The following is a 17,879-nucleotide window of genomic DNA, read 5'->3' as shown; positions in this document are numbered from 1 at the left end:
CATTACTATTTCCCAGGATTGCAAAGTTAAAGCATAGCATTCTTATTCACTTATGGAACCTATGAGTAACACCAATGGAATATTCATATCATCCAAGCTACTTTTTTAAATTTTATTTTATGGTAAGACCTCAAAGTAGCCTGGTTGGGTTGATTTCCTCTCAAGAAGGCATATACATTTCCTTTCCCTTCCCTTCCCTTCCCTTCCCTTCCCTTCCCTTCCCTTCCCCTTTTCCTTCCCCTTTTCCTTCCCCTTTTCCTTCCCCTTTTCCTTCCCCTTTTCCTTCCCCTTTTCCTTCCCCTTTTCCTTCCCTTCCCTTCCCTTCCCTTCCTTCCCCTTTTCCTTCCCTTCCCTTTCCTTCCCTTCCCGTTTTCCTTCCCTTCCCTTCCCCTTTTCCTTCCCTTCCCTTCCCTTCCCTTCCCTTCCCTTCCCCTTTTCCTTCCCTTCCCCTTTTCCTTCCCTTCCCTTCCCCTTTTCCTTCCCTTCCCTTCCCCTTTTCCTTCCCCTTTTCCTTCCCCTTTTCCTTCCCCTTTTCCTTCCCCTTTTCCTTCCCCTTTTCCTTCTTTTCCTAACCTCTGCTATTCTTTGCTGTCTTCCAAAGCAATAGTTCCCCTTCGTCAAAGGGTTGGAAGTGGCTTCCAGGGTAAGGGTATTGTAGACTCTTTAAGGTCCTAGACTGTGTCTCATTCATTTACACCCTCATGCATTACACACCATCTTAAGTTAGCAGATTCACATAATGCATGTGAGCGAGTGTCACGGAATCAAACAATGACCTTGTCACATTGTCTCCATTGACTCAAAATCACTGATTTGCAAGTTCCAAGGTTTTTTTTAAATATCTAAAGGTTAATTACTAAAACTGATCTAAAGCAGTAGAAATAAAAACATGTCCACCATAAATTCACTTTCTTTTTCTTTCTTTTTTTTTTTTCTTCAAGAATGCAGGAATAAATTAGGTTTGGATGTAATTTTTTTTTTTTTGTCTCTAGTGTAAGCAGGCTCTTGAAATGCCCTAGTTATATCCAGCATTGCTCTTGAACTCCACTTAGAGATGATATACTAGCCTTTTACTAAAATATATCTGGGTATTAAAAGCCTAATTCTTTACTGCTGATGAGAAAGATTATTAGCACTTTTCCCCCCACTATAATATGAAGCAATAACACCCTTTTTTACTTCCAGAGCCAGAGGCAGTATGTCATATTAACCTCCATTAACTGCCTAGGAAATGAGGTGCGTTCGTTAATTTAGTATTCTGGTTAGCTAAGATAGTATGAGAAAGCTGATCAACTTCCCTCTGTTTTGTGTGTTTTCCCTTTGCTACGTATAAGAAAATAAAACAATGGTAAAATCTGTAAGTGCAGCATCTGGATTCGGGGTTAGGGGTGGAGGAGGTGGGTCTGCAGCCAGTGGGCATGGACTCGAGTGGCAGGAGGGGGATGGAGCGAGCATCCCCTCATCTAAGGAGGCTCGGAAAGTAGATCCAAAGCATGTGGTGGGAGAACCTGTCATAGAAAATCTGGGCCAAAGGTGGAAAGAGGAAATAAAGTTCACTTCTCTGTGTATAATTTCCTGATGGACTTTTCCCACTTGGATGTTCTATGAAGCCCCAAGTTCTCCGTAGAGTTTTCCCCTTATATATAGCATCGCTTCTCATTTTCCCATTTCTACCTCCATGACTTTGCTTTACTCATTCATCATTTTTTAAAAATGCATCAAGCGAGGAGCTTGATTGGGGAAACAGAGATTAATGACATGACTCCTAAGCACCGGGAACTGCTTGCTTTCTTTATCCAGGCTTCAAAAAAAAAAAAAAAAAGTACAGTCAACTTTGCTACCATCGTTCTCCATGAATCCATCTCTATTTTTCTTTGGCACTGCCAAGAGTTCAGGCACCATCCCCTATAGTCAGACTATTGAGGGAGCCTCTTTTTTATTTTCCTTCTCTCCAGCTCCCTCCTCCTCTATGGATCTTAGCCATGACTACCAGACTCCGTATCATGCAATTTGGTTGTTCCCTTGGCTTGTTTTCAACACAGTCCCACTACTGCAAAACTAATAGCTTACCTGAACCAAATGGATCCTTTCACGCACCCTCGGGTTTAGTTATGTCTTCCCCCTCTTCTGGTCCCCTCCCCCATGGTGTGTCCAGCTCTGAGATCATCCAGCAAGGTGGTTAAGAGTGTGCTCAGTGGCCTGAATGATCACTTGTGCTGTCTTGGACAACTTCTTTCCCCTCTCTCTGGTGTGTTTCTGTTCTATATCTTTGAAAAGGGCAATACTTCTGTCCTGGGATCATGAAGATTAAGAGGGCTCATGTATGCAGATTCTCAGAGGAGACCTAGCACATAATAAGTGCTGGCATTTTCAATATTGTACTTGCTGGTTTTGTTATGGCCCAAACCTCACCCCTTTTCCTGGCCAGACATCTCCAAGCTCACTATAAATCTCAGGATTCCCTCGGGTACCTTTCCTGGCATCTAGGTAGAAGTCATGCCTCCCTTCTCAGCCTTTCTCTTGTGCTACTTATCAGATGTTCATTTAGCAGGCCGACTTAACACCTATTTATTTATTTATTTATTTATTTATTTATTTATGAGAAATACAACTTGAAGAGAAAGCTAGCAGTTCATGATAGTACATGGCTAGTGTCAGTAGAATATGTCCCACGGGTTCCACAGATAAGACCTTCTCGGAGGGCGCGGATGGTGGCCCACGTTTCTTTGTTTCCCTTGCAGCGCTTTATGCCTTGTTATTAACAACAGCAAGCCCAAATCGTTATGCTTTTCCTGATTCAATGGATGGCGTATTCAGATGCTCAGGAATAGATTAATCTGTACAAATAGTGTACACTCAGATAACAGGGCGTCTTCTCTGGTAGCAAATAAATGAGATAAAATTAGAGCTGTCTTCAGTTTTGGGCAGAGCATTGTCCAGATCGTCTGGACAGGGGCTCTGAACATCACAAACGTGGTGGTTTAGCAGGATTCCTTTGGTGGCAGGCCACCAAATGGTCTGGAACGCAAAGAGGGAGACCAGAGAGAAGATTGTTGAGGGTGAGGGCATGAGTGCCTGAGCTTTGACTCTGGAAATGGGGAATGGAGAGGAAATCTTACATTCAAGGGGGGTTTTGTAAGGAAGGAATCCCCAGAATGTGGGAGTTCTTAGAGGATGGTGGCGAAAGAGTGTAAAAGTGGCTGCTTGCTTTCTTCCTTGCTAACTTCGGACTATCCAAGTTGAAAGGAGGCTGTCTTCAAAGGAAAAAAGGATGTGCGTAGTTACTAGATTGTGAGCCCATGAAGGCAAGGACCATGTCTATCGGGCTCACCCCTGATTCTCTGTGTTTAGAACAGTCCCTGACTCCATCACACAATTAGAAGCTGAAAAGTGCAGCTCGAATGAATTTCATGGCCTCCTTCCTTGATATCTACACCATCGAAGAAGCCATGTTATATCTTGCCGCCTGTTTAACAATTCTCTGGTTCTGGTTAGCTGGCATGATCAGTTTTTCTAAAAAGACCTACTTCTCACATCATGGGCACGCTGTCCAAAAAGGCAACTTAATTCCTAAGTAAGGGAATCTACAAGAACCCTGAGGCCATCTCCTTCCTACACGCCTTATTGTAACTATTAAAACATACCTGGCCTTGCAGCCCTCTGCAGAGAGGTGCTCCAGAAAGCAATTGTTTGCTCTCACCCTGCTGAGAAGTAGCAATATCCGCGTGGCTTAAGGGCTCTAGCTGCAGCCACGAACAGCCTTAGAAAAATATCACCACCATTTGCCAGCATGAGATGCCAAACTGCAAATAAGAGGCATGTCAATTCAATGAAGCAGAAACATTTCACTTGCTTTTAATGATTACTTGTGGGAGAACTTTATTGTCATGTGTTTGTGTGCCTGTAAATAAGAAACTGCAATTTTTGAAAACGATGAAAACCATCTCGTCTCCTCTCTACAAAGGGACAGGCTTTTCCCACTTGGGTGAATATTTGCCTGCGCCACTCTCCGAAGAAAGGGAGCGGTCTTGGCAAGCATCTTATTAGTCTAAAAATAAATTATTCAGATTGCAGGGAGAGATAATAGAATTGGTTTTCCAAGCCTGATCATGCTATGAAGACATGGTCTGTGCTTTTCAGGAATCCACTTACGTGGAATCAGCTTTGACTAATACAAACTAGAAATCATCTTGCTGCCATCCAGCTAGTGTCTGTGGTACAGCATCCTCAGAACGTCTTCAAGCATCCGTTGTCTCTCTTGTCTGCGTAAGTGTGCATATGTGAAAGTACACAGGCATTCACCAGCATTTCTTCAGAGATGCATTCTTCTCATTGTTCTTGTAAGAAAATTTCCTCGTGGCAAGCGCGAGCGGGGCACGTCTCACTTGGAGATTTGTCTCCCTCCTACTCCCCCCCTGTCTCGTTGAAAGAGTTGACCACATCGGAAGCCGACTCCTGTTGTCATGTGGCTTCTCATGTGATGCTGGGGCGGCAGCACTTTGGAGCAGAGCCTTTGTGACTCGGCACTCATGGACAGTAGCGTTCAGGGACAGAAGAGATTTCAGAGGGGGCGGGGCGGCCAGTAAACAGAAATGTCAGAAATAAAAGTCGCATGAAGTACCCTGATCTATGTATTCCTTTTTATTTTTTATTTTTTGAAATTTGATTTTAACTCTTGCTTTTTTTTTTTTCCTATGGTTTGTGTCTGTTTTTTGTTTTTTTTCTTCCTACCCCTGCAGGCGCTGAGCTGCCCTGTTTTGTGTTTCTTTCTTTCTTTCTTTCTTTCTCCTTCTTTTTTTTTTTTTTTTTTTAAATTCTGAAGCCAGACCGTCTCTCCTCACAGCTCCAGGGCTGCATCGCTGTGGGCACGCCAAGCCTCCCTGATTACCTGAGCTGCTCTGCGGCATCTCCCGCGCCGGCTTCGCCAGGGTGCACCGGAACCCCGAGTCGCGGTCTGCGCCGTGCCGAAGAAGGACCTGCTCCCCACCTCTGGCTGGGGCCCCTCACAGCTGCAAGAGGGTGACGCTGGCGGAGACCCGGGGTGGGACGGATAGAGAGGACGCCACGGACCGGGGGCCGGGCAGTTAGAAGTCCATCCTGTGCCCGCCGGTCCTGCGCGGGGCGAGGGCAGCAACAGCCCCTGCCGCGGGCACCCAGCTTGGGCTGCTCCCAGCGATTAGTCTGGGGGGAGAACCAAGCCAAGATGTGGTGGCATTTCCCTGAGTGGAGCTGAAGATGGATAAACCAGGTATCTGCTGTAGCTGCCTGGCGAGGCAGAGCTGGAAAAAGGCAGAGCGAGGGGAGCGCATGAAAAGCAAGAGGAGGTGCCGATCCCGCTTGATTGTCTGCCGCTTGGTCTGCATTCCCATTCTAGGGAGGATGGCATAATTTATAACCCAGTACATGGATGGAGGAACTGTAAATTGTAGTCTGGATGTCCCCGGTGCTGTCAAGGAAGAAACTGATGGGCTAGGTGACTGTACCGTGTCCCCAGAGAAAAGAGCAGCCTTGCAGCATGGATTTGAATGCATGTGCATGCATGTAGGGACACGAAAAAGAAAGATTTCTTACCATTTTACACAGGAAGTCTGTCACTTTGCTGGATCGGGCTTGATTGCAGCTTGTATTTTCAGCTTCAGCTCAACACCCATTTCCTGACTAGCTAGAGAGCATGGCCAAAGCAGCTGCATGCAGAATTTTCTTGTTAATGTGAAAGCAAGACCCCTCAGCTTTAACTCCTTGAAGTTCTGAGTGCTCTGTGCTTTGCTAGGACTGATTGTGGGGTTTTGTTTTCTTTTTCTTCTACAAATCCCTGTAAACACAGCTGTATTCAGTATGGTGAAAAATTCTATCCTGTAAATAGAAATCTGATCAATTTAATCAAAATAAATGTATCCCAGATGACTTTGAGACCAGCTGGCTACCACAGGCTTCAGATGCTAAGTGTTCAATAGAGATGAATGCAGTGTTCTATTTACATGTTTTAGAATTCCAGGATCAGCTTTTAATTAAAAAAAAAAAAAATCCTTTTCTAAGAAAGAGAGGTGGTCCTACCCATTCATAGCTCAATGTTTAGGCACAGGTGCGGGATGCTGGGTGTGAGATTTGGGAGTCTGTGGTGTTGCATTTCGAGGGGCGCGTGACCTGTGGCAAAGTATGGCCATGGTCAGTATAGAGAAAGCAAGCATCTAACTTACTGTGTGGAGAGGCGAGTGCCCTCAGAACAGCCTCTGCTGAGGTTGGGGGGAGGTGCTTGAGGCCGGTTTTGGACTCAGATGAGTGAGCTGTGGTGCTCCAAGCCCAGCTCCCTCGAGTCAGCTCAAACCTGGGGAGGAGGAGCTTTCCCAGTTGTCATGGGGAGCTCTTCTGAGACGCCTGTCTGGCCCTGCCACTGTTTGTTACTATTTCTACAAAGGCCGCTCTGTGTGTTGGATTATGTTTGGCCAGCTGTTGATGCATTCCTGCGGGTGGGGTTGGGTGGGGATCTCATTACTGTACTTCCAAACTGTAGATCCTAGTGCATGGAGTATAGGGAGGAATGGAAAGAAAGCAAACTGGAGAATCTGATCACTCTCACCGCTTTCTCCAGATAGTCCACGAGTGAATCCAGAAAGGCTTACAGTGGAAAGAAGAAGAGGGAATAACGGGGCTGAAGGAGGCGGGGGGGGGAAAAAAAAAAAAAAAAAAAGATGGGGGACGGGTGGGGGGGCGTGTAGAATGAAACTGAGCAAGCACATAAGAGAGAAGAACAGACTTAGAACTTCAAAGCTGCATAGACAAGCAGAATGTCAGCAGCTTGTAATTAGCGGCTCATGGTTGCGTCAGTGACTGGATCTCTCCAAGAATAACTATGTGATGTGTGCCACAAAGTGAAGAAGATAGTCATAACTAAGTTATCAAACCCGGTTCAAACAAGGGCAAATGGATTAAGGAATTTTCTCTGTTTGTAAATCAAATACTGATGGATTACACTTTTAAGACTTGGTGAATTCTGCATAATTGAAGGCTGAATTCTCAATTCGTCAGGGGGTATATATGTTCATGAAATGAAATTATGACCCCTTAAAGATTCAGATTAATCATGCAAACAGAACAGCAGGACAGTCCCCATTGGTTCAAGGTACTTCCCCCCAAAACAGCGCCTGCCAGTCCAATCCTGCATCCACACGTAATTTCTGTTGGCTGATTTTTGTGCATTCAAATGGAGAGTAATCAAAGTTACATTCCAATACATATGGTCAGTTACCTTCTACAACTCCCACGTTAGAGCTCAAAAAACAGCTGTGGGGTTCTGATTTCTGTGGCTAGCCCCAGTCTCAGCCTGGAAGGACCCTGGGCTGTCTTGAAGGCAAACAGCAGTCTGTTAGTAACCCCGGGGGCAGTCAGGGCACCCCAGTGGCTGAGATTTGAAGGCCGCGTTCACAACCCCCCACCCCACCCCCAAGTCTCCTGCACGTGGAGATTTTGGTGGGAGCAGGAGCCCCCACAAAGGCATGGTGGGAAGAGCTGATTGGTCGGTAGGCTGGGGATGTTTACTCTTGTTTTCTGTTCTTCTCCACAGCATTCATTTTGTATTTGTATTTGTGTTCACGCCACACAATTACTCCTGACCTGCTTTGTTTCTCTGCCCGAAGAGAAGTCCATTTCAGTTCAACCCCGTGCATTTGGCTTCCTGGGTAATACACACATATGTATCGCATTACCCGTGTATGCATTTCCCTTTTTAATGTGAATTAGGGAAAATTGTAGGCAGGGAAAGCTGTGTATATTAAATCAATAGCTTTTTGAATCACATGTAATATAATTTAAATATACTTACGTTGAGGTTGCCAACGCTGACATTGTCTGAGCCCTTTTAATTTACATCTTCCATTTAGTCGAGAAGGGGAACCCACCAGATCAGAATAACGTATTCTGTGCACCCAACAGGGTGGAAGACATTATTTTGTTTGTGTTAGTTCCAACAGCTGGTCATTAATGCGGTCCCCATTTCTAGAGTGAAGTGGTAGTGAACATGAATGCCTGCTTGATTAATGCTGCCCCTCGGAGGGTCCTTCACCCCAGTAGCCACGCTCACGGCAGAATAATGTAGCATGATGTGATTCCACTCTAACAGGGTAGTATGTCATTGTGTCACCAAGCAATTGAGGTTATTACGGGGCAGGGCAGACAGACGGGACAGTGGGGTTACTAGACCGTAGCATTTTTAGAAATACAGGCCTGACCTACTTAGAGTTATTCTCTCTGGCTGGCGGTTGCATGGAACATAAAGTCTCCTGATAGGCTGAGGCTGTTGCTAGGGGGAATTAGCATGAATTTTTTTCCACACACAGACTCAGTGACTGAATGATAAAAGCTGACTGGAATTAAAGAGATTTGGTTTAGTATTATACAGATTGATCTGCCTCGTTTTTCTTTCTCGAGTGCAGTGAAAGGGTGCAAAATACAGATTTTGCTTCCATGGGTTTGACCTTCTGGCTCTCCCCTCCAAGAGGCAGGAGGGGAGAAGGAGAAGCGGGACAGTTAGGAAATTTTGGTTCAGCCCTTGCTGGTGGGGTCACTGAAACGGCGTTACACATTGCAAGATTGTTAAGCTTAAAGACTGCTGGGAATGACTAACAGAAGGTTAGATTATTTTTCCTCTTGTGTGCACTAAGCTGTTTTGAAGTTGGGCATGCATCTTTCATGCACTGTATATTTAAACTCTTTCCCTTTTGGGCTTGAACAAAACATTTATATAAATTCTTTTCTATCCAAACAGATTGAAGCTTGCAATCTCTGGCTTGTTTAAAATAAGATAGTAAGGATTCCAGATTTAGACGGGAAAATATATATATACCCTTTTTTATTACAAATTTTTTTTTCTGGGCTATTTTGGGTTTGGCTCATTTTTCAAAAGCCAGCCTGATGTTTAGGCTCATGGATAAAACTTAACTGCTCCCACCCCACCCAAGTTGCTTCACAATGTACAGAAAGACCTAGGTTTTTCTCCAGAAGAAAGACTACCTGCAGAATTTATCTGGAGACTGTTTTTCCTTGTTGCTGACATAAGCACTGCATGTAGAGAGCCCACATAATCAATTTTATAAGATGACCCATTTTTTTCCCCTACTCCTGCATTCTCCAAGTGTCTGTGTGTTTGTGATTTTTAATAGATCTTTAAGGTAAACTGAAAGTCCATCAGAAGAAAAAGAAAAGTGATGAATGTCTAATCAAGAATACTTTGATTTTTCTTGTTCTTAATTATATACTATCTGGGCTTAAATTGTAGTGTCCCTCTGTTACTTTTTACTGCTGGAAGTAATTATTATCCTGCCTTTTTGATTTGGAATTAATTTTTGTAAGAACATGCTGTGATATCACAAGTAAATAAGAAGCTTGGCCACATAAGGGAGAGGAATAATATAGATTCTTATGCACTTGTACCATTGGATTTCATGGCATGGCCACATGAAAAAAGGCAAGAAAATGTAGGTGTGGATTTTGCTTTTCATTTATGTTTTTAGAAATATTCGTAACTGTTTAGATATGTGTTTTTAAACAGTGATTTCCACTTACACCAGAGACCACAGTCAAAACAAACAAACAAAAAGCTTTGATGGTGTCAGAGTCAAGAAATCCATCAATCTTCTTCTTTTTTAAACCCAGCAGTATTTACATTTCGGCATATAAATATGGCTTATCAAGCTAAAATAGGGTGTATTTTCTGATGACTGATATTTCATACCCTTACTAGCTTTGAGAATCTCCCAAATAACATTTATTTGTAAAGGTTTTCAACCACACTAACAATCTTTCTTAACTGAATAAAATGTCAATTTATATTTGTTGAATAAAAGATTACCTCGGTGTGCTGCTCTTTCTAAAATGAAGCAATTTCATTTCTTTCAGCAGGCATTTTAATTCTTCTATGGTCCCTTCTTTGCTTAGGTCAATGGACAATCATTTAAGTTCAAAGTTCCAGAAATAAAATGCCATTTTAAAATCAATTAAGGCAAAAACGTTAGCATAAGTTCATTAACATTTGTTAAGGACAAATGCCTGATTTATATGTTAAGTACAAGCCTCTGTCCAGCCAGGTACCTAGTCAAATCGAATATTTATCGTTTGATTAATAATAAATTGATAACACTGAAATTGTTCAGTGTGAATCTTATTTGGTTGGTTAGGTTGTTAAGAATTTTTCATAGCTGTGTTTTCCTCCATTACCAGAGAGGTAAATATCAGGTGGTTCAAAAGCAAAAACAAGCCTATTTTAAGTGTCATTTGCACTGCCTTAGCTACAGTCAAGCTTAATTTCTATAGTCAAGCTTAACTCTGATAAAGTATGTCCAGGGTATTAACTTCATCCACCACCATTGATCAGAAAGCCAAAGGAGCCATCACACTCAATCCTTTCGTCAATCACTTCTTCATTACGTAAGTATTTACTTTCTGCTCACATAGGAGGCTGGCTTCTCCACTTATAAGGTTCAATATGGACCAGTGAGTTTTGGGGATGTTGTTGGGTAAGATGAAAAAGGAACAGAGCAGTTGGTTGTTGTGGGGCATCAAATCCAGTTAGAACTTGGCTTAACCCATTTCCTTTACTGAGTTCTGACACCTAATGTCATGTAATCCTTATGACTTAGGGCAGCGCTGGTGATGCCAGTACTGCGTGCTTGGAGATGATCAGTTCTCTTAACCTCATGAACAAGCTCCCTCTCTTCTGAGCCGTCTGAATACTTTATAATATCGGAGAGCTAACAGGAAGCCAGGATGTGTCGATTGTGAAGTCACAAAAGCATAATGTAACCCAGATTTTCAACTTTGTTATTTAAACAATAGTATGTCAAATACCTTTAAGTTCCCAACTAAACATTACCTGGACCCACATAAGTCACTGTAAAGGGTTTGGTTTGGTTTTCTCCCTCTTACCTTCAATCTTCTTCCACTCCTTGAAGTGTGACTAGGTTACCCTCTTATGTGGCCACCCCTGAGTTTCCCAAGCAAAGGACTAAACAAACCATATTCATGTTTTTCACTTCTGTGATCCCCTCTGTAAAAAGTCAAACTTTGACCTGCCCGACTTCCTCAGGGTGACACCTTCCGGGCTTCCTTCACCCCAAGTTCCTACTTTATCAGAGCAGTCATTACATGGTCCTTTGTTTGTCTGTTTCTTCACGAGTCTCTAACCCTTTCTTCATCTGCGTGCCAGCTGCATGGATGCTGCTTCACAAATATTAGTTGATTAACGAATAAATGAATGAATTAATGGGAATGTAGAAGTCAAACTGAAGAGAATAATGATGCCTTCTAGCTGCGGACTTCTCAGTGATACAGGGTAGGGCAGAGCAAACCTCTTTATTAGCAGACAGACCGCCACTACTCAATATAGCTGGTATAGGGAGAAAGCAGCCATAGACAACATGTAACTGAATGAGTGTGGCATGTTTCTCAATAAAACTTTATTTACAAAAACAAGCAATGGGTCAGATCTGGTCTGTGGACTAGTTTGCTGAAACCTGGTGTAATTTTTACCCATGATATTTTGAGGACGTGATTGCATAGGACATGCACACTGAAGATCAAGATACTGAAGAATTTCAAACAACTAGAAAAAATTAAGACAAAGGGGGCAAAGAATATTTTTTGAGATGAGAACTTGTTGCTAGTCCACCAAATTTTATTCCATTGGTGATAACACAAAACAGTTGATTACAGAAGTCAAAGATGAGAGCAAGGATTGTTGTCTTTCTTAAGATATAATGCTGTTATGATCTGATGCCTAAACAAGAAGACCAGAAGGTTGCTACTTCCCCAAATTCTCCTCCTCCTGCTTCTTACCCAGGGACAGGAGGAGGCCCTACCTCTGTTTGTTCGAAGAGCTGCGCCAATAATCAAAAGGTGCAAAATGGTAAATCTGGAAGCATTGCCAATGCATCTTGCTATTGTTGACAGATTCTCTTAATCGATTTAAATGCTGCATTATTTCAATGACCCAAGTCAGGTCTTTGCTTTTCCCACCTCCGTCCCTTTACCATTACATAGTAATTAACCGGCACTATTAGAAGATCTGCCTTACACATTTTCATCCTTTCTCTTGCTACATTGAGGTCTCTACTCTCTTTTCTGTTATATGGCAGAATTCTTTGACCTTGGTCGATGGCGTTGGGGCCATAAGCGGGTGCATGTATTGTCTAAGAGCTCAAGCCGGGTGTTAGGCAAGTCTGCTTTGAAATCTCACGCAGGCGCCTACCAGCTAGGTGACCTATGGCACTTTAACTTCATTATGGTTGAACTTCATCACTCATCAACCAAGGATAACGAGAGTACCTACTGCACAGGAGTTCTGTGAGGGTGAAGTGAGATCAGGAACCTAAAATGCCCCTGGCACCGTGCGAACGTTTCTAAACTTTGAGTGGTGCTGTGGCTGCTGCTCGGGCTTCATTGTTGGGAGTCATTCTGCAGACAAACAAGTGTGTGGCTCATATGAGGCTTTGAGATCTTGGTGGCAAGGTTGCGGGTAATTCTCTTTAATGTGAGGAGTCCCCTATTTCTTTCTTGTGGGGAGTCAGGTATCAGAAGTCCTAAAGCCAAGATAAAGGAGACGCAGAAGCCCAGAACAAGTCTGGAGGTATCCAAAAAACTGTCAAGGAATCCTGTGCTTGGCTCTCTCAGCCTCTTTTCTTTCCTTTTTTTAAATTGGTTGTGGGTGTGTTTTAGCATGTTTTCTTCTAGGAATGTCCTAGAGGCACAGTAGGGTTTTTGTGTGTGTGTGTGTTTTGTTTTTTGGTCTGTTTAGAGTAAGGCCAAAGAGCGACGCAGCATAAAACTGCTCTTCTTCTCTAAAGCTGCAATTTTCTTTCTTGAAAATTATGCTCAAGGCTTATCTCCTCCAGAAAATTTATCCTGATTAAATGGCTTAGAAGCAACACATGTCCACAAAGGTTCCTCAGTCTTAAGCTGATTTTGTGTGGAATCGTTAAGAGCATTTGTTATTCATCGTTGCCTGGCTAACTTCCCTGTCCCTTCCTGGCCTCCCTTGAGTAATTATGTTCCCCTGGATGCTTTTTCTGGCCTTCACATGTGGCCTAGGTTATACTCTTGTGTGAGCACCCCAAGGTCCCCAAGCAAACCACTTATTAAACCATTATTTCTGCTTTTCGTCTCTTTGATCCCCCCTCCCTTAACTGTGAGAACCACAAGGCACGAGAACGGCATGTGTCTTTAATATGGTATTCCCATCACCTCACGGTAGAGTGATAGGCATGTGCTAAGTGCTCAAAAAATATTTGGGAAGCAAATGACTGTCAGAAGCTTATCCATCCTGTATATTATACTGATACAGATTAAATGAGTCACTTGGAATTTTGCCACAGTAATAAGAGTAAGTACACATTAATGGTGAAAGTCATGAGTTAATCTAGCTCTTTGTTCTAGAACATCACCAAAAAATGAAGGGTCCTATCCATACAGTTACGGAATTAGTAAATAAGAAAATATAAACATTATTGTGACTTCTGTGATCAGAAACAACTAACTATGCATTTTTATTTAGACAGAGTAGCAAAAATAGCAATTGTTATAAAGCAAGCATTTTGTACAAAAGAATGATCATTCCTCTTTTGTGGCGATTTCATAAAACATGTATCTTATTCCAGGAGCGAGACATGTTCTGAGTTCTAACAAACCATTGAGAAGCTTATTAAATGAAAAGTGTTCAGGAAACATCAATGGAATTTGATATTTTGACTTGTCTTTTTATTTTTCTTTAATAAAAAAAAAACCCTTTAGTTCCCTATCTGCCCAGAAAAATGTTACTTTGATGCTTTTAAGGACCCTTTCCTAACCCACGGACTAAAGTATATTAATAACAGAGAGGTGTCAGCCCAGGAGGGGTGGGGGTGTAACTGAACATATCTCGTCTCCCTGAGGATTTCCCCGTGTTGCTGCTAGTGGCCACAAATGGCCACGTACCCCAGGGGGAGTGAATACAACAGCATGGAAGTGAGAGCCTTTTTTGTGTTTCCTGCCAATTATTAGGTGTGATTGAATATTTTGAAAGAAGCCAGTACATAAGAATTGGCATTTGGCTGGTGCCTTATAGAAGTGGTCTTTCCTCTCCTGTTTTCTTTTCAAATGCGTTTGATATCAGACACTGGATTCTGCCAACCTCTCTTGTTATCAAAGGGAAACATCAACCTTACAAAGGATGCTCAATAGATCTAAGGTAGGCAACATTGGGCTTACTATTTTTTTTCCTTCTCTAGCCACTATGGGTTTATGTTTTTCCTTGTTCTGTTACAAGAACACCTTTACTTCATCTTTTTTCCAGGGCCATAGGAATCAAAGTTCATACCGCAAACCAACTTTGGATTAGGTTTCTAGTTTTAAGAATGAGGGATGCCAGCCTTGTTTCCCAAGAATGACCACTGGTGCATTTAACTGATGGTATTTTCAGAATGAAAGGCATAACAGAATTTGTAATTTTTGTAATTTTAATAAAGAGATCTCTTTACATTTTTTTTTTTTGTACTGGAAAAATATCCTATAGGATTTTGCATTTCACATTGTTTCAACAGAAAGCACATCAGTAGCAGGAGTGATGTTTGGCAATCATTAATCTTTATAAGATCTGAGGACTCTTAATTAAGGCATTAAGGAAGCTCTCGTTTTTGGGAGGGGAGGAACACATATACATATAGAAAGAGTCTTGCAGCAAAATATTAATAGCTTAGAGCCAATTCAAGTGAGGGCCTGCAAATGGAGTTCAAACATTTGCATCCCTCTCTCCACCAGTTGTCTGTATTGCTAATTGCTGGGAATGGGCGGGAGGGGAGGTTGGCTTCATTCCTGGGGAGCATGGGAAGGATGGACAACCATGAATTCCTTGAGGAGAAAATCTGATATGATGCTGTGCGATAGAAACACAAGATCAGAAGCCTTTGGTGTTTTGAGGGACCAAACTATACATCCAGGAGTTTGTATGTCCAGGACTCTGGTTAGAACCGATGTCTCCCCAGTCTGCTGTCTAAATCACAAGCATAGGTAGAAAGGTAAACACGGGTTAAGGTCTATGTTTTTAGAGAGCTGTTTTTTTTTTCTTAAGATCAAATTTGGAATATAAAGGGTTGACGTGGCTGCACTACACACACAATCCTTAAAGGAGGATTAATAGATCCTTCAGATCTATACACTGGATGATAATTCCATGGGAACGAGTCTTCTATCAATTTAGCTCACCATTGCCTGGCTCAGAGAAAGTGCTATATATTCATCTATTGAATGAACTGAAATCAGTAGAAGTGATGTTAACAGAGTTTAGACCAAAATGCCCAATGTAAACGATTAGCTTTCAGTTAGAAATGTAAAAAAACAAACAAAAATGATTCCATGCCACATTGTTACAAGTCCTAATTTCTAACTTTTATTTAAGTACAATGACATTTTCTGAAGAAAATTGTAATTTGAGCCACACAGTTGCTTTGTATGATGCTTTCTGTTATAGGAGGCTCTTTCTTAGAGAAAAATTGTTACGGTCATGATACCTTGAGATTTAATTTCTTGATAAAATATTCAGTATTATTTGACCAATCATTAGAAATATCCATTGAGAGAACAGGTGGCAGAATTCTTTTTCCCCTAAGCAGAAGACTAACTCAGAAAGGTTATTATTATATAATCATTTGTCTAGCAGGAATTAGAATAAGTATCTTAGAACTGGAAGAGACCTCAGAAATAATCTAATCCTCCCACTGCCAGTCATTTTGCAGATAAGGAGATTGGGTCATGGAGAGGTGAAGAGATTTGCTCAAGGTCACACAGCTCGTTTTTCCCAGGGCTCATTCCCCACCACACCCCTACCTTGATTCCAATGTTGTATATGTTTCTGTAACCCTGCTCTACTGGAGCCCTCATTCTCCTACCTCAGAAGTAGTCTGCAGTGCTTAGGTTTTCAAGGTCATTTATGTTTGTTCACACCTAAGATACGTATTACTAAGAGTTCGTATAGGACAACAATGGGGCATCCCACTGTGATGCTGTGTGATAGAAATCCATATATAGCGAGCGTGGGCATTCAGCATTACCGGAACAGAAGGTTCCAAAGCTAGAAACATGGATTTCCAGCCTCAATCTGCTGTCCACCAGCTGTCTGAGCTTAGGCCAATCACTCCTGTCTTGAAGGACAGGCTTTGCTCAGTGAGAAGACAGCACTGTGATAACTAGTTCCCTCTAGTTTTGTCCCTTAATAGTCAATGATTAGATAATCACCTGAGCAAACCTGAAGATCTAATTGGCTTTATTCAATGATTCATGAATTAGGCAGCACCTATCTAGCAAGCAGAAAGGAACTCCAAGGAGTTGTACAAAATGGAAGACTTTCACAGGGAGAAATGGGACTAGTTAAAGAGAAAGGTTTGTTTCAGGCAAAGTCACCTTTGGGGGAAGGGTGGGGGTCCATCATGCAGATGACCTCATGCTGATTGGGAAATTCCGGATTGGCTGGTTAAAGGTTACATTCCTGCTGTTAAGTCTTGGTTTGCTATTTTGGGGGGCAAGGTCCATTTTGGGTCTGTCCCCACCCCACCCCCCCGCCTTTTTTTTTTTTGAACACTATCAACGTTCAAAAAAAGTGATCCGTATGTTTTTGAAGCTGCGACCAAAGTATCTGTTTTGTCAGTCACGGTCTGTGGACTCTGTTATGAATTAAAGGAAGTAAGTTTCCAAAGACGGCACATAGTTAAAATTGTATCATAAGGAACTGTTGCCTGATGGTATTTCCCCTATTAAAGTAAAAGAGGAGTCCTAGGTTTGAAATTCTATCAGATTTGTTCTCATTTTTAATCTCTGGAACATAATAGTGCTGTTACCTTAAAAATATATAACAAAAGTAGCGCGTAAAGAGAGTGTTCGTTGGGCAGTGCGTATTGAATATGGCAGCCGATCGCCTCATACATCCTGAGTACTTGAAATGCGGCTGGTATGCATTGGGCTGTGCTGTAAGGATAAAATGCATTTTTGACTTTTAAGAAGCTTTAGCGTGGTTAGAGAATGTAAAATGTACATTGAATCAATTTAAATATTGATCACATGTTAAATGATAGTTTGGATATATTGGATTAATACAGGGTATCAAAATTAAATTCCTCTTTTACTTTTTAATATGTGGGTTTTAGAACATTTAAAATTTATGTGTGGCTCACATTATATTTCTATTAGGCAGCGCTCATCTATTGCTGTAAACTTGCCCACTTTTTATGTGGAGAATAATTCTTTACGTCTCAGAAGCCTGTGACTACCAGAGTGGACACGGAACCTGAGAAGGCTGCATGCCTATGAAATCCTTGAGAGGAGGGAAAGTCCCACAGACGGGTTGGAGGTTTCATTTTGGGAGTTCCTCGCTGTGCTCAGACGTTCACGTTTAAGGCCAGTGAGCTTACTTGGAATGTTCATAAGGGACCTGGCAATGGGTGTGGTCAGTTAGCAATTCACAATCAATCCACTGATCGAAATCAATTTCTAAGACCCCTCTAATCTCTGCAGTGCCAGATGTCTTGGCTTTTCAAGGATTTTTCCTTTTTAAATGCAGCTTGCTGGCTTCAAGTGGATTCAATCTGAGGTTCTTACAATGCCAAAAGGCATAATTACCCATAGGACTCATGGTAATAGGGAAGTTATGGAACTTGGACTAGAATAGATGGAATGGATACCCTAAAGGATCATAAAGGGGTTTTATAACTTCGCCTGTAATAACAAAACATTTGAGCAATAACAACTGTAAACTTGTGGGATAACCACCGTCATCATGAACAAGCTGTGGGGCTCTTTGAAAATAGTATTGAATTTACGTTTTGAGAGAGAATGAATAGAACACTGATTATGTCCATGTTGTTTGG

General features: G+C 42.1%; 1 long non-coding RNA gene across 3 annotated transcripts in view; it reads left to right on the top strand.

Annotated features, from left to right (window-relative positions):
- LOC105234804 overlaps positions 1 to 17,879 on the top strand; it is a 308,636-nt gene that overhangs the window by 107,698 nt on the left and 183,059 nt on the right. The window contains exon 3 of one of the 3 annotated variants that reach the window (XR_004625353.1): positions 4,844 to 6,642. The exons of the other annotated variants lie outside the window; for them this stretch is intronic. This is a non-coding gene — a long non-coding RNA (uncharacterized LOC105234804). Of the gene's footprint in view, positions 1 to 4,843; positions 6,643 to 17,879 lie in introns of those variants that run through there. 3 annotated transcript variants of the gene reach the window in all.

This window comes from Ailuropoda melanoleuca, chromosome 5 (assembly GCF_002007445.2).
Source record: "Ailuropoda melanoleuca isolate Jingjing chromosome 5, ASM200744v2, whole genome shotgun sequence".
NCBI lineage: Eukaryota > Metazoa > Chordata > Mammalia > Carnivora > Ursidae > Ailuropoda > Ailuropoda melanoleuca.
This window is presented reverse-complemented; position numbering and strand designations above follow the sequence as displayed.